The sequence below is a fragment of the Leptidea sinapis genome, chromosome 19, assembly GCF_905404315.1.
Source record: "Leptidea sinapis chromosome 19, ilLepSina1.1, whole genome shotgun sequence".
NCBI classification, from domain to species: Eukaryota; Metazoa; Arthropoda; class Insecta; order Lepidoptera; family Pieridae; genus Leptidea; species Leptidea sinapis.
The window spans coordinates 13958812-13977956 of NC_066283.1; positions in this window are offsets into that span (position 1 = coordinate 13958812).

Sequence of the window (19145 nt, forward strand, 5' to 3'; positions counted from 1 at the left end):
GGATACGATACCCATAATGTAGTTGTCATACTTTTGAGCAGCGGCTATCTTGGATTTGATAAATGATCACAAAATCGTTCTCTGCAACCTCGAGAACCTAGGATTCGATACCCATAATAAAATTATCATACTTTTGAGCGGCGTCCATCTAGGATTTAAAAATGATCCCAAAATTGTTTTCTGCACCCTCGAGAACCTCGGACACGATACCCATAATGTAGTTATCATACTTTTAAGCGGCGGCTATCTTCGATTTGAAAAATGATCTCAAAATCGTTCTCTGCACCCTCGAGAACCTCGGATACGATACCCATAATGTAGTTATCATAATTTTGAGCAGCGGCCATCTTGGATTTCAAAAATGATCACAAAATCGTTCTGTGCACTCTCGACAACCTCGGATACGATACCCATATTTTTGTGATCATAATCTTGCACGGCGGCCATCTCGGATTTAAAAATGATCCCAAAATTGTTTTCTGCACCCTCGAGAACCTCGGACACGATATCCATATTGCTAAAATCATAATTTTGTGCGGCGGCCATCTTAGATTTGAAAAATTATCACCAAATCGTTCTCTGCATCCTCGAAAACCTCGGATACGATACCCATAATTTAGTTATCATACTTTTGAGCGGCGGCCATCTCGGTTTTAAAAATGATCCCAAAATTGTTTTCTGCACCCTCGAGAACCTCGGACACGATATCCATATTTCTAAAATCATAATTTTGAGCGGCGGCCCTCTTGGATTTGCAAAAATGATCACAAAATCGTTCTCAGCACCCTCGAGAACCTCGGATACGATACCCATAATGTAGTTGTCATACTTTTGAGCAGCGGCTATCTTGGATTAGAAAAATGATAACAAAATCGTTCTCAGCGCCCTCGAGAAGCTAGGATACGATAACCATAATTTAGTTATCATACTTTTGAGCGGCGGCCATCTCGGATTTAAAAATGATCCCAAAATTGTTTTCTGCACCCTCAAGAACCTTTGACACGATATCCATATTGCTGAAAACATAATTTTGTGCGGCGGCCATCTTGGATTACAAAAATGATCACAAAATCGTTCTCAGCACCCTCGAGAACCACGGATGCGATATCCATAATGTAGTTATCATAATTTTGAGCGGCGACCATCTTGGATTTCAAAATGATCACAAAATCGTTATGTGCGCTCTCGAGAACCTCGGGTACGATACCCATATTATTGTGATCATAATCTTGCACGGCGGCCATCTTGGATTTGAAAAATGATCACAAAATCGTTCTCAGCACCCTCGAGAACCTAGGAAACGATACCCATAATCAAGTTAACATACTTTTGAGCAGCGGCCATCTCGGATTTAAAAATGATCCCAAAATTGTTTTCTGCACCCTCGAGAACCTCGGACACGATATCCATATTGCTGAAAACATAATTTTGTGCGGCGGCCATCTTGGATTAGAAAATGATCACAAAATAATTCTCAGCACCCTCGAGAACCTCGGATACGATACCCATAATGTAGTTATCATACTTTTGAGTGGCGGCCATCTTGGATTTCATAAATGATCACAAAATCGTTCTCAGCACCCTCGACAACCTCGGATACGATACCCATAATGTATTTATCATACTTTTAAGCGGCGGCTATCTTCGATTTGAAAAATGGTCTCAAAATCGTTCTCTGCACCCTCGAGAACCTCGGATACGATACCCATAAAGAAGTTATCATAATTTTGAGCGGCGGCCATCTTGGATTTCAAAAATGATCACAAAATCATTCTGTGCACTCTCGAGAACCTCGGATGCGATACCCATATTTTTGTGATCATAATCTTGCACGGCGGCCATCTCGGATTTAAAAATGATTCCAAAATTGTTTTCTGCACCCTCGAGAACCTCGGACACGATATCCATATTGCTAAAATCATAATTTTGTGCAGCGGCCATCTTAGAATTGAAAAATGATCACCAAATCGTTCTCTGCATCCTCGAAAACCTCGAATACGATACCCATAATCTAGTTATCATACTTTTGAGCGGCGGCCATCTCGGATTTAAAAATGATTCCAAAATTGTTTTCTGCAGCCTCGAGAAACTCGGACACGATATCCATATTGCTAAAATCATAATTTTGTGCGGCGGCCATCTAAGATTTGAAAAATGATCACCAAATCGTTCTCTGCATCCTCAAAAACCTCGAATACGATACCCATAATCTAGTTATCATATACTTTTGAGCGGCGGCCATCTCGGATTTAAAAATGATCCCAAAATTGTTTTCTGCACCCTCGAGAACCTCGGACACGATATCCATATTTCTTAAATCATAATTTTGAGCGGCGGCCATCTTGGATATAAAAAATAATCATCCAAATCGTTCTCTGCACCCTCGAGAACCTCGGGTACGATATCCATATTGATGAAATCATAATTTTGTGCGGCGGCCATCTTGGATTAGAAAAATGATTACTAAATCGTTCTCAGCACCCTCGAGAACCTAGGATACGATACCCATAAGCTAGTTATCATACTTTTGAGCGGCGGCCATCTTGGATTTAAAAATGGTCCCAAAATTGTTTCCTGCACCCTCGAGAACCACGGACACGATATCCATATTGCTGAAAACATAATTTTGTGCGGCGGCCATCTTGGATTAGAAAATGATCACAAAATAATTCTCAGCACCCTCGAGAACCTCGGATACGATACCCATAATGTAGTTATCATACTTTTGAGTGCCGGACATCTTGGATTTCATAAATGATCACAAAATCATTCTCAGCACCCTCGACAACCTCGGATACGATACCCATAATGTAGTTATCATACTTTTAAGCGGCGGCTATCTTCGATTTGAAAAATGATCTCAAAATCGTTCTCTGCACCCTCGAGATTCTCGGATACGATACCCATGATCTAGTTATCATACTTTTGAACGGCAGCCATCTAGGATTTAAAAATGATCCCAAAATTGTTTTCTGCACGCTCGAGAAACTCGGACACGATATCCATATTGCTAAAATCATAATTTTGTGCGGCGGCCATCTCTGATTTGAAAAATGATCACCAAATCGTTCTCTGCATCCTCGAAAACCTCGAATACGATACCCATAATGTAGTTATCATACTTTTGAGTGCCGGCCATCTTGGATTTCATAAATGATCACAAAATCATTCTCAGCACCCTCGACAACCTCGGATACGATACCCATAATGTAGTTATCATACTTTTAAGCGGCGGCTATCTTCGATTTGAAAAATGATCTCAAAATCGTTCTCTGCACCCTCGAGATTCTCGGATACGATACCCATGATCTAGTTATCATACTTTTGAACGGCAGCCATCTAGGATTTAAAAAAGATCCCAAAATTGTTTTCTGCACCCTCGAGAACCTCGGACACGATATCCATATTTCTAAAATCATAATTTTGAGTGGCGGCCATCTTGGATTTGAAAAATAATCACCAAATCGTTCTCTGCACCCTCGAGAACCTCGGGTACGATATCCATATTGATGAAATCATTATTTTGTGCGGCGGCCATCTTGGATTAGAAAAATGATAACTAAATCGTTCTCAGCACCCTCGAGAACCTCGGATACGATACCCATAATGTAGTTATCATACTTTTGAGCGGCGGCCATCTCGGATTTAAAAAAGATCCCTAAGTTGTTTTCTGCACCCTCGAGAACCTCGGACACGATATCCATATTTATAAAATCATAATTTTGAGTGGCGGCCATCTTGGATTTGAAAAATAATCACCAAATCGTTCTCTGCACCCTCGAGAACCTCGGGTACGATATCCATATTGATGAAATCATTATTTTGTGCGGCGGCCATCTTGGATTAGAAAAATGATAACTAAATCGTTCTCAGCACCCTCGAGAACCTCGGATACGATACCCATAATGTAGTTATCATACTTTTGAGCGTCGGCCATATAGGATTTGAATAATGATTACAAAATCGTTCTCAGCACTCTCAAGAACCTCGGATACGATACCCATATTTTTGTGATCATAATCTTGCATGGCGGCCCTCTTGGATTTGCAAAAATGATCACAAAATCGTTCTCAGCACCCTCGAGAACCTCGGATACGATACCCATAATGTAGTTGTCATACTTTTGAGCGGCGGCTATCTTAGATTTGATAAATGATCACAAAATCGTTCTCTGCAACCTCGAGAACCTAGGATTCGATACCCATAATAAAATTATCATACTTTGAGCGGCGTCCATCTAGGATTTAAAAATGATCCCAAAATTGTTTTCTGCACCCTCGAGAACCTCGGACACGATACCCATAATGTAGTTATCATACTTTTATGCGGCGGCTATCTCCGATTTGAAAAATGATCTCAAAATCGTTCTCTGCACCCTCGAGAACCTCGGATACGATACCCATAATGTAGTTATCATAATTTTGAGCAGCGGCCATCTTGGATTTCAAAAATGATCACAAAATCGTTCTGTGCACTCTCGACAACCTAGGATACGATACCCATATTTTTGTGATCATAATCTTGCACGGCGGCCATCTCGGATTTAAAAATGATCCCAAAATTGTTTTCTGCACCCTCGAGAACCTCGGACACGATATCCATATTGCTAAAATCATAATTTTGTGCGGCGGCAATCTTAGATTTGAAAAATGATCACCAAATCGTTCTCTGCATCCTCGAAAACCTCGGTTACGATACCCATAATCTAGTTATCATACTTTTGAGCGGCGGCCATCTCGGTTTTAAAAATGATCCCAAAATTGTTTTCTGCACCCTCGAGAACCTCGGACACGATATCCATATTTCTAAAATCATAATTTTGAGCGGCGGCCATCTTGGATTTGAAAAATAATCACCAAATCGTTCTCTGCACCCTCGAGAACCTAGGATACGATACCCATAATTAAGTTATCATACTTTTGAGCAGCGGCCATCTCGGATTCAAAAATGATCCCAAAATTGTTTTCTGCACCCTCGAGAACCTCGGACACGATATCCATATTGCTGAAAACATAATTTTGTGCGGCGGCCATCTTGGATTAGAAAAATGATAACAAAATCGTTCTCAGCGCCCTCGAGAAGCTAGGATACGATAACCATAATTTAGTTATCATACTTTTGAGCGGCGGCGATCTCGGATTTAAAAATGATCCCAAAATTGTTTTCTGCACCCTCAAGAACCTTTGACACGATATCCATATTGCTGAAAACATAATTTTGTGCGGCGGCCATCTTGGATTAGAAAAATGATCACAAAATCGTTCTCAGCACCCTCGAGAACCTCGGATACGATATCCATATTGCTGAAATCATAATTTTGTGCGGCGGCCATCTTGGATTAGAAAAATGATTACAAAATCGTTCTCAGCACCCTCGAGAACCTAGGATACGATACCCATAATGAAGTTATCATACTTTTGAGCAGCGGCCATCTCGGATTTAAAAATGATCCCAAAATTGTTTTCTGATCCCTCGAGAACCTCGGACACGATATCCATATTGCTGAAAACATAATTTTGTGCGGCGGCCATCTTGGATTAGAAAAATGATAACAAAATCGTTCTCAGCGCCCTCGAGAAGCTAGGATACGATAACCATAATTTAGTTATCATACTTTTGAGCGGCAGCCATCTTGGATTTGAAAAATGATCCTAAAATTGTTTTCTGCACCCTCGAGAACCTCGGACACGATATCCATATTGCTGAAATCATAATTTTGTGCGGTGGCCATCTTGGATTAGAAAAATGATTACAAAATCGTTCTCAGCGCCCTCGAGAAGCTAGGATACGATACCCATAATTTAGTTATCATACTTTTGAGCGGCGGCCATCTCGGATTTAAAAATGATCCCAAAATTGTTTTCTGCACCCTCGAGAACCTCGGACACGATATCCATATTGTTAAAATCATAATTTTGTGCGGCGGCCATCTTGGATTTGAAAAATGATCACCAAATCGTTCTCTGCACCCTCGAGAACCTAGGATACGATACCCATAATCTAGTTATCATACATTTGAGCGGCGGCCATCTAGGATTTAAAAATGATCCCAAAATTGTTTTCTGCACCCTCAAGAACCTCGGACACGATATGCATATTGCTGAAAACATAATTTTGTGCGGCGGCCATCTTGGATTAGAAAAATGATCACAAAATCGTTCTCAGCACACTCTAGATCCTCGGATACGATACCCATAATGTAGTTATCATACTGTTGAGCGGCGGCCATCTAGGATTTGAATAATGATCACAAAATCGTTCTCTGCACTCTCAAGAACCTCGGATACGATACCCATATTTTTGTGATCATAATCTTGCACGGCGGCCCACTTGGATTTGAAAAATGATCACAAAATCGTTCTCAACACCCTCGAGAAACTCGGATACGATACCCATAATTTAGTAATCATACTTTTGAGAAGCGGCCATCTTGGATTTGAAAAATGATCACAAAATCGTTCTCTGCAACCTCGAGAACCTCTGATACCCATAATGTAGTTATCATAATTTTGAGCGGCGGCCATCTCGGATTTAAAAATTATCCCAAAATTGTTTTCTGCACCTTCGAGAACCTCGGACACGATATACATATTGCTGAAAACAAAATTGTTTGCGGCAGCCCTCTTGGATTTCAAAAATGATCATAGATTTGTTCTCTGCACCCTCGAGAAACTCGGACACGATATACATATTGCGGAAAACATAATTGTTTGCGGCAGCCCTCTTGGATTTCAAAAATGATCACAGAATTGTTCTGTGCACCCTCGAGAACCTCGGGTACGATATCCATATTGCTGAAAACATAATTTTGTGCGGCGGCCATCTTGGATTAGAAAAATGATAACAAAATCGTTCTCAGCGCCCTCGAGAAGCTAGGATACGATAACCATAATTTAGTTATCATACTTTTGAGCGGCGGCCATCTTGGATTTGAAAAATGATCCCAAAATTGTTTTCTGCACCCTCGAGAACCTCGGACACGATATCCATATTGCTGAAATCATAATTTTGTGCGGTGGCCATCTTGGATTAGAAAAATGATTACAAAATCGTTCTCAGCGCCCTCGAGAAGCTAGGATACGATACCCATAATTTAGTTATCATACTTTTGAGCGGCGGCCATCTCGGATTTAAAAATGATCCCAAAATTGTTTTCTGCACCCTCGAGAACCTCGGACACGATATCCATATTGTTAAAATCATAATTTTGTGTGGCGGCCATCTTGGATTTGAAAAATGATCACAAAATCGTTCTCAGCACCCTCGAGAACCTAGGATACGATACCCATAATCTAGTTATCATACATTTGAGCGGCGGCCATCTAGGATTTAAAAATGATCCCAAAATTGTTTTCTGCACCCTCAAGAACCTCGGACACGATATGCATATTGCTGAAAACATAATTTTGTGCGGCGGCCATCTTGGATTAGAAAAATGATCACAAAATCGTTCTCAGCACACTCTAGATCCTCGGATACGATACCCATAATGTAGTTATCATACTGTTGAGCGGCGGCCATCTAGGATTTGAATAATGATCACAAAATCGTTCTCTGCACTCTCAAGAACCTCGGATACGATACCCATATTTTTGTGATCATAATCTTGCACGGCGGCCCACTTGGATTTGAAAAATGATCACAAAATCGTTCTCAACACCCTCGAGAACCTCGGATACGATACCCATAATTTAGTAATCATACTTTTGAGAAGCGGCCATCTTGGATTTGAAAAATGATCACAAAATCGTTCTCTGCAACCTCGAGAACCTCTGATACCCATAATGTAGTTATCATAATTTTGAGCGGCGGCCATCTCGGATTTAAAAATTATCCCAAAATTGTTTTCTGCACCTTCGAGAACCTCGGACACGATATACATATTGCTGAAAACATAATTGTTTGCGGCAGCCCTCTTGGATTTCAAAAATGATCATAGATTTGTTCTCTGCACCCTCGAGAAACTCGGACACGATATACATATTGCGGAAAACATAATTGTTTGCGGCAGCCCTCTTGGATTTCAAAAATGATCACAGAATTGTTCTGTGCACCCTCGAGAACCTCGGGTACGATATCCATATTGCTGAAATCATATTGTTTTGCGGCGGCCATCTTGGATTAGAAAAATGATTACAAAATCGTTCTCAGCATCCTCGAGAACCTCGGATACGATACCCATAATCTAGTTATCATACTTTTGAGCAGCGGCCATCTCGGATTTAAAAATGATCCCAAAAGTGTTTTCTGCACCCTCGAGAACCTCGGACACGATATCCATTTTGCGGAAAACATAATTGGTTGCGGCAGCCCTCTTGGATTTCAAAAATGATCACAGAATTGTTCTCTACACCCTCGAGAAACTCCGGTACGATATCCATATTGCTGAAATCATAATTTTGTGCGGCGGCCATATTGGATTAGAAAAATGATTACAAAATCGTTCTCAGCACCCTCGAGAACCTAGGATACGATACCCATAATCTAGTTATCATAATTTTGAGCGGCGGCCATCTCGGATTTAAAAATGATCCCAAAATTGTTTTCTGCACCCTCGTGAACCTCGGACACGATATCCATATTGCTGAAAACATAATTTTGTGCGGCGGCCATCTTGGATTAGAAAAATGATCACAAAATCATTCTCAGCACCCTCGAGAACCCCGGATACGATACCCATAATGTAGTTATCATACTTTTGAGCGGCGGCCATCTTGGATTTCAAAAATGATCACAAAATCGTTCTCAGCACCCTCGACAACCTCGGATACGATACCCATAATGTAGTTATCATAGTTTAAAGCGGCGGCTATCTTCGATTTGAAAAATGATCTCAAAATCGTTATCTGCACCCTCGAGATTCTCGGATACGATACCCATAATCTAGTTATCATACTTTTGAACGGCAGCCATCTAGGATTTAAAAATGATCCCAAAATTGTTTTCTGCACGCTCGAGAACCTCGGACACGATATCCATATTGCTAAAATCATAATTTTGTACGGCGGCCATCTTAGATTTGAAAAATGATCACCAAATCGTTCTCTGCATCCTCGAAAACCTCGAATACGATACCCATAATCTAGTTATCATACTTTTGAGCGGCGGCCATCTCGGATTTAAAAAAGATCCCTAAGTTGTTTTCTGCACCCTCGAGAACCTCGGACACGATATCCATATTTATAAAATCATAATTTTGAGTGGCGGCCATCTTGGATTTGAAAAATAATCACCAAATCGTTCTCTGCACCCTCGAGAACCTCGGGTACGATATCCATATTGATGAAATCATTATTTTGTGCGGCGGCCATCTTGGATTAGAAAAATGATAACTAAATCGTTCTCAGCACCCTCGAGAACCTCGGATACGATACCCATAATGTAGTTATCATACTTTTGACCGTTGGCCATATAGGATTTGAATAATGATTACAAAATCGTTCTCAGCACTCTCAAGAACCTCGGATACGATACCCATATTTTTGTGATCATAATCTTGCATGGCGGCCCTCTTGGATTTGCAAAAATGATCACAAAATCGTTCTCAGCACCCTCGAGAACCTCGGATACGATACCCATAATGTAGTTGTCATACTTTTGAGCGGCGGCTATCTTGGATTTGATAAATGATCACAAAATCGTTCTCTGCAACCTCGAGAACCTAGGATTCGATACCCATAATAAAATTATCATACTTTTGAGCGGCGTCCATCTAGGATTTAAAAATGATCCCAAAATTGTTTTCTGCACCCTCGAGAACCTCGGAGACGATACCCATAATGTAGTTATCATACTTTTATGCGGCGGCTATCTTCGATTTGAAAAATGATCTCAAAATCGTTCTCTGCACCCTCGAGAACCTCGGATACGATACCCATAATGTAGTTATCATAATTTTGAGCAGCGGCCATCTTGGATTTCAAAAATGATCACAAAATCGTGCTGTGCACTCTCAACAACCTCGGATACGATACCCATATTTTTGTGATCATAATCTTGCACGGCGGCCATCTCGGATTTAAAAATGATCACCAAATCGTTCTCTGCATCCTCGAAAACCTCGGATACGATACCCATAATCTAGTTATCATACTTTTGAGCGGCGGCCATCTCGGTTTTAAAAACGATCCCAAAATTGTTTTCTGCACCCTCGAGAACCTTGGACACGATATCCATATTTCTAAAATCATAATTTTGAGCGGCGGCCATCTTGGATTTGAAAAATAATCACCAAATCGTTCTCAGCACCCTCGAGAACCTAGGATACGATACCCATAATTAAGTTATCATACTTTTGAGCAGCGGCCATCTCGGATTCAAAAATGATCCCAAAATTGTTTTCTGCACCCTCGTGAACCTCGGACACGATATCCATATTGCTGAAAACATAATTTTGTGCGGCGGCCATCTTGGATTAGAAAAATGATAACAAAATCGTTCTCAGCGCCCTCGAGAAGCTAGGATACGATAACCATAATTTAGTTATCATACTTTTGAGCGGCGGCCATCTCGGATTTAAAAATGATCCCAAAATTGTTTTCTGCACCCTCAAGAACCTTTGACACGATATCCATATTGCTGAAAACATAATTTTGTGCGGCGGCCATCTTGGATTAGAAAAATGATCACAAAATCGTTCTCAGCACCCTCGAGAACCTCGGATGCGATATCCATAATGTAGTTATCATAATTATGAGCGGCGACCATCTTGGATTTCAAAATGATCACAAAATCGTTATGTGCGCTCTCGAGAACCTCGGGTACGATACCCATATTTTTGTGATCATAATCTTGCACGGCGGCCATCTTGGATTTGAAAAATGATCACAAAATCGATCTCAGCACCCTCAAAAAACTCGAATACGATACCCATAATCTAGTTATCATACTTTTGAGCGGCGGCCATCTCGGATTTAAAAATGATCCAAAAATTGTTTTCTGCACCCTCGAGAACCTCGGACACGATATCCATATTGCGGAAAAAATAATTGTTTGCGGCAGCCCTCTTGGATTTCAAAAATGATCACAGAATTGTTCTCTGCACCCTCGAGAACCTCCGGTACGATATCCATATTGCTGAAATCATAATTTTGTGCGGCGGCCATCTTGGATTAGAAAAATGATTACAAAATCGTTCTCAGCACCCTCGAGAACCTAGGATACGATACCCATAATCAAGTTATCATACTTTTGAGCAGCGGCCATCTCGGATTTAAAAATCATCCCAAAATTGTTTTCTGCACCCTCGAGAACCTCGGACACGATATCCATATTGCTGAAATCATAATCTTGCACGGCGGCCCTCTTGGATTTGAAAAATGATCACAAAATCGTTCTCAATACCCTCGAGAACCTCGGATACGATACCCATAATTTAGTAATCATACTTTTGAGAAGCGGCCATCTTGGATTTGAAAAATGATCACAAAATCGTTCTCTGCAACCTCGAGAACCTCTGATACCCATAATGTAGTTATCATAATTTTGAGCGGCGGCCATCTCGGATTAGAAAATAATCCCAAAATTGTTTTCTGCACCTTCGAGAACCTCGGACACGATATACATATTGCTGAAAACATAATTGTTTGCGGCAGCCCTCTTGGATTTCAAAAGTGATCATAGATTTGTTCTCTGCACCCTCGAGAAACTCGGACACGATATACATATTGCGGAAAACATAATTGTTTGCGGCAGCCCTCTTGGATTTCAAAAATGATCACAGAATTGTTCTGTGCACCCTCGAGAACCTCGTGTACGATATCCATATTGCTGAAATTATATTTTTTTGCGGCGGCCATCTTGGATTAGAAAAATGATTACAAAATCGTTCTCAGCACCCTCGAGAACCTCGGATACGATACCCATAATCTAGTTATCATACTTTTGAACGACGGTCATCTCGGATTTAAAATTGATCCCAAAATTGTTTCCTGCACCCTCGAGAACCACGGACACGATATCCATATTGCTGAAAACATAATTTTGTGCGGCGGCCATCTTGAATTAGAAAATGATCACAAAATCGTTATGTGCACTCTCGAGAACCTCGGATACGATACCCATATTTTTGTGATCATAATCTTGCACGGCGGCCATCTCTGATTTGAAAAATGATCACAAAATCGTTCTCAGCACCCTCGAAAAACTCGGATACGATACCCATAATCTAGTTATCATACTTTTGAGCGGTGGCCATCTCGGATTTAAAAATGATCCCAAAAGTGTTTTCTGCACCCTCGAGAACCTCGGACACGATATCCATTTTGCGGAAAACATAATTGGTTGCAGCAGCCCTCTTGGATTTCAAAAATGATCACAGAATTGTTCTCTACACCCTCGAGAAACTCCGGTACGATATCCATATTGCTGAAATCATTATTTTGTGCGGCGGCCATATTGGATTAGAAAAATGATTACAAAATCGTTCTCAGCACCCTCGAGAACCTAGGATACGATACCCATAATCTAGTTATCATAATTTTGAGCGGCGGCCATCTCGGATTTAAAAATGATCCCAAAATTGTTTTCTGCACCCTCGTGAACCTCGGACACGATATCCATATTGCTGAAAACATAATTTTGTGCGGCGGCCATCTTGGATTAGAAAAATGATCACAAAATCATTCTCAGCACCCTCGAGAACCCCGGATACGATACCCATAATGTAGTTATCATACTTTTGAGCGGCGGCCATCTTGGATTTCAAAAATGATCACAAAATCGTTCTCAGCACCCTCGAGAACCTCGGACACGATATCCATATTGCTGAAATCATAATTTTGTGCGGTGGCCATCTTGGATTAGAAAAATGATTACAAAATCGTTCTCAGCGCCCTCGAGAAGCTAGGATACGATACCCATAATTTAGTTATCATACTTTTGAGCGGCGGCCATCTCGGATTTAAAAATGATCCCAAAATTGTTTTCTGCACCCTCGAGAACCTCGGACACGATATCCATATTGCTGAAATCATAATTTTGTGCGGCGGCCATCTTGGATTTGAAAAATGATCACCAAATCGTTCTCTGCACCCTCGAGAACCTAGGATACGATACCCATAATCTAGTTATCATACATTTGAGCGGCGGTCATCTAGGATTTAAAAATGATCCCAAAATTGTTTTCTGCACCCTCAAGAACCTCGGACACGATATGCATATTGCTGAAAACATAATTTTGTGCGGCGGCCATCTTGGATTAGAAAAATGATCACAAAATCGTTCTCAGCACACTCTAGATCCTCGGATACGATACCCATAATGTAGTTATCATACTGTTGAGCGGCGGCCATCTAGGATTTGAATAATGATCACAAAATCGTTCTCTGCACTCTCAAGAACCTCGGATACGATACCCATATTTTTGTGATCATAATCTTGCACGGCGGCCCACTTGGATTTGAAAAATGATCACAAAATCGTTCTCAACACCCTCGAGAACCTCGGATACGATACCCATAATTTAGTAATCATACTTTTGAGAAGCGGCCATCTTGGATTTGAAAAATGATCACAAAATCGTTCTCTGCAACCTCGAGAACCTCTGATACCCATAATGTAGTTATCATAATTTTGAGCAGCGGCCATCTCGGATTTAAAAATTATCCCAAAATTGTTTTCTGCACCTTCGAGAACCTCGGACTCGATATACATATTGCTGAAAACATAATTGTTTGCGGCAGCCCTCTTGGATTTCAAAAATGATCATAGATTTGTTCTCTGCACCCTCGAGAAACTCGGACACGATATACATATTGCGGAAAACATAATTGTTTGCGGCAGCCCTCTTGGATTTCAAAAATGATCACAGAATTGTTCTGTGCACCCTCGAGAACCTCGGGTACGATATCCATATTGCTGAAAACATAATTTTGTGCGGCGGCCATCTTGGATTAGAAAAATGATAACAAAATCGTTCTCAGCGCCCTCGAGAAGCTAGGATACGATAACCATAATTTAGTTATCATACTTTTGAGCGGCGGCCATCTTGGATTTGAAAAATGATCCCAAAATTGTTTTCTGCACCATCGAGAACCTCGGACACGATATCCATATTGCTGAAATCATAATTTTGTGCGGTGGCCATCTTGGATTAGAAAAATGATTACAAAATCGTTCTCAGCGCCCTCGAGAAGCTAGGATACGATACCCATAATTTAGTTATCATACTTTTGAGCGGCGGCCATCTCGGATTTAAAAATGATCCCAAAATTGTTTTCTGCACCCTCGAGAACCTCGGACACGATATCCATATTGTTAAAATCATAATTTTGTGTGGCGGCCATCTTGGATTTGAAAAATGATCACCAAATCGTTCTCTGCACCCTCGAGAACCTAGGATACGATACCCATAATCTAGTTATCATACATTTGAGCGGCGGCCATCTAGGATTTAAAAATGATCCCAAAATTGTTTTCTGCACCCTCAAGAACCTCGGACACGATATGCATATTGCTGAAAACATAATTTTGTGCGGCGGCCATCTTGGATTAGAAAAATGATCACAAAATCGTTCTCAGCACACTCTAGATCCTCGGATACGATACCCATAATGTAGTTATCATACTGTTGAGCGGCGGCCATCTAGGATTTGAATAATGATCACAAAATCGTTCTCTGCACTCTCAAGAACCTCGGATACGATACCCATATTTTTGTGATCATAATCTTGCACGGCGGCCCACTTGGATTTGAAAAATGATCACAAAATCGTTCTCAACACCCTCGAGAACCTCGGATACGATACCCATAATTTAGTAATCATACTTTTGAGAAGCGGCCATCTTGGATTTGAAAAATGATCACAAAATCGTTCTCTGCAACCTCGAGAACCTCTGATACCCATAATGTAGTTATCATAATTTTGAGCGGCGGCCATCTCGGATTTAAAAATTATCCCAAAATTGTTTTCTGCACCTTCGAGAACCTCGGACACGATATACATATTGCTGAAAACATAATTGTTTGCGGCAGCCCTCTTGGATTTCAAAAATGATCATAGATTTGTTCTCTGTACCCTCGAGAAACTCGGACACGATATACATATTGCGGAAAACATAATTGTTTGCGGCAGCCCTCTTGGATTTCAAAAATGATCACAGAATTGTTCTGTGCACCCTCGAGAACCTCGGGTACGATATCCATATTGCTGAAATCATATTGTTTTGCGGCGGCCATCTTGGATTAGAAAAATGATTACAAAATCGTTCTCAGCACCCTCGAGAACCTCGGATACGATACCCATAATCTAGTTATCATACTTTTGAGCAGCGGCCATCTCGGATTTAAAAATGATCCCAAAAGTGTTTTCTGCACCCTCGAGAACCTCGGATACGATATCCATTTTGCGGAAAACATAATTGGTTGCGGCAGCCCTCTTGGATTTCAAAAATGATCACAGAATTGTTCTCTACACCCTCGAGAAACTCCGGTACGATATCCATATTGCTGAAATCATAATTTTGTGCGGCGGCCATATTGGATTAGAAAAATGATTACAAAATCGTTCTCAGCACCCTCGAGAACCTAGGATACGATACCCATAATCTAGTTATCATACTTTTGAGCGGCGGCCATCTCGGATTTAAAAATGATCCCAAAATTGTTTTCTGCACCCTCGTGAACCTCGGACACGATATCCATATTGCTGAAAACATAATTTTGTGCGGCGGCCATCTTGGATTAGAAAAATGATCACAAAATCATTCTCAGCACCCTCGAGAACCCCGGATACGATACCCATAATGTAGTTATCATACTTTTGAGCGGCGGCCATCTTGGATTTCAAAAATGATCACAAAATCGTTCTCAGCACCCTCGACAACCTCGGATACGATACCCATAATGTAGTTATCATAGTTTAAAGCGGCGGCTATCTTCGATTTGAAAAATGATCTCAAAATCGTTATCTGCACCCTCGAGATTCTCGGATACGATACCCATAATCTAGTTATCATACTTTTGAACGGCAGCCATCTAGGATATAAAAATGATCCCAAAATTGTTTTCTGCACGCTCGAGAACCTCGGACACGATATCCATATTTATAAAATCATAATTTTGTGTGGCGGCCATCTTGGATTTGAAAAATAATCACCAAATCGTTCTCTGCACCCTCGAGAACCTCGGGTACGATATCCATATTGATGAAATCATTATTTTGTGCGGCGGCCATCTTGGATTAGAAAAATGATAACTAAATCGTTCTCAGCACCCTCGAGAACCTCGGATACGATACCCATAATGTAGTTATCATACTTTTGAGCGGCGGCCATATAGGATTTGAATAATGATTACAAAATCGTTCTCAGCACTCTCAAGAACCTCGGATACGATACCCATATTTTTGTGATCATAATCTTGCATGGCGGCCCTCTTGGATTTGCAAAAATGATCACAAAATCGTTCTCAGCACCCTCGAGAACCTCGGATACGATACCCATAATGTAGTTGTCATACTTTTGAGCGGCGGCTATCTTGGATTTGATAAATGATCACAAAATCGTTCTCTGCAACCTCGAGAACCTAGGATTCGATACCCATAATAAAATTATCATACTTTTGAGCGGCGTCCATCTAGGATTTAAAAATGATCCCAAAATTGTTTTCTGCACCCTCGAGAACCTCGGAGACGATACCCATAATGTAGTTATCATACTTTTATGCGGCGGCCATCTTCGATTTGAAAAATGATCACAAAATCGTTCTCTGCACCCTCGAGAACCTCGGATACGATACCCATAATGTAGTTATCATAATTTTGAGCAGCGGCCATCTTGGATTTCAAAAATGATCACAAAATCGTGCTGTGCACTCTCGACAACCTCGGATACGATACCCATATTTTTGTGATCATAATCTTGCACGGCGGCCATCTCGGATTTAAAAATGATCACCAAATCGTTCTCTGCATCCTCGAAAACCTCGGATACGATACCCATAATCTAGTTATCATACTTTTGAGCGGCGGCCATCTCGGTTTTAAAAACGATCCCAAAATAGTTTTCTGCACCCTCGAGAACCTTGGACACGATATCCATATTTCTAAAATCATAATTTTGAGCGGCGGCCATCTTGGATTTGAAAAATAATCACCAAATCGTTCTCAGCACCCTCGAGAACCTAGGATACGATACCCATAATTAAGTTATCATACTTTTGAGCAGCGGCCATCTCGGATTCAAAAATGATCCCAAAATTGTTTTCTGCACCCTCGTGAACCTCGGACACGATATCCATATTGCTGAAAACATAATTTTGTGCGGCGGCCATCTTGGATTAGAAAAATGATAACAAAATCGTTCTCAGCGCCCTCGAGAAGCTAGGATACGATAACCATAATTTAGTTATCATACTTTTGAGCGGCGGCCATCTCGGATTTAAAAATGATCCCAAAATTGTTTTCTGCACCCTCAAGAACCTTTGACACGATATCCATATTGCTGAAAACATAATTTTGTGCGGCGGCCATCTTGGATTAGAAAAATGATCACAAAATCGTTCTCAGCACCCTCGAGAACCTCGGATGCGATATCCATAATGTAGTTATCATAATTATGAGCGGCGACCATCTTGGATTTCAAAATGATCACAAAATCGTTATGTGCGCTCTCGAGAACCTCGGGTACGATACCCATATTTTTGTGATCATAATCTTGCACGGCGGCCATCTTGGATTTGAAAAATGATCACAAAATCGATCTCAGCACCCTCAAAAAACTCGAATACGATACCCATAATCTAGTTATCATACTTTTGAGCGGCGGCCATCTCGGATTTAAAAATGATCCAAAAATTGTTTTCTGCACCCGCGAGAACCTCGGACACGATATCCATATTGCGGAAAAAATAATTGTTTGCGGCAGCCCTCTTGGATTTCAAAAATGATCACAGAATTGTTCTCTGCACCCTCGAGAACCTCCGGTACGATATCCATATTGCTGAAATCATAATTTTGTGCGGCGGCCATCTTGGATTAGAAAAATGATTACAAAATCGTTCTCAGCACCCTCGAGAACCTAGGATACGATACCCATAATCAAGTTATCATACTTTTGAGCAGCGGCCATCTCGGATTTAAAAATCATCCCAAAATTGTTTTCTGCACCCTCGAGAACCTCGGACACGATATCCATATTGCTGAAATCATAATCTTGCACGGCGGCCCACTTGGATTTGAAAAATGATCACAAAATCGTTCTCAATACCCTCGAGAACCTCGGATACGATACCCATAATTTAGTAATCATACTTTTGAGAAGCGGCCATCTTGGATTTGAAAAATGATCACAAAATCGTTCTCTGCAACCTCGAGAACCTCTGATACCCATAATGTAGTTATCATAATTTTGAGCGGCGGCCATCTCGGATTAGAAAATAATCCCAAAATTGTTTTCTGCACCTTCGAGAACCTCGGACACGATATACATATTGCTGAAAACATAATTGTTTGCGGCAGCCCTCTTGGATTTCAAAAGTGATCATAGATTTGTTCTCTGCACCCTCGAGAAACTCGGACACGATATACATATTGCGGAAAACATAATTGTTTGCGGCAGCCCTCTTGGATTTCAAAAATGATCACAGAATTGTTCTGTGCACCCTCGAGAACCTCGTGTACGATATCCATATTGCTGAAATCATATTTTTTTGCGGCGGCCATCTTGGATTAGAAAAATGATTACAAAATCGTTCTCAGCACCCTCGAGAACCTCGGATACGATACCCATAATCTAGTTATCATACTTTTGAACGACGGTCATCTCGGATTTAAAATTGATCCCAAAATTGTTTCCTGCACCCTCGAGAACCACGGACACGATATCCATATTGCTGAAAACATAATTTTGTGCGGCGGCCATCTTGAATTAGAAAATGATCACAAAATCGTTATGTGCACTCTCGAGAACCTCGGATACGATACCCATATTTTTGTGATCATAATCTTGCACGGCGGCCATCTTGGATTTGAAAAATGATCACAAAATCGTTCTCAGCACCCTCGAAAAACTCGGATACGATACCCATAATCTAGTTATCATACTTTTGAGCGGTGGCCATCTCGGATTTAAAAATGATCCCAAAAGTGTTTTCTGCACCCTCGAGAACCTCGGACACGATATCCATTTTGCGGAAAACATAATTG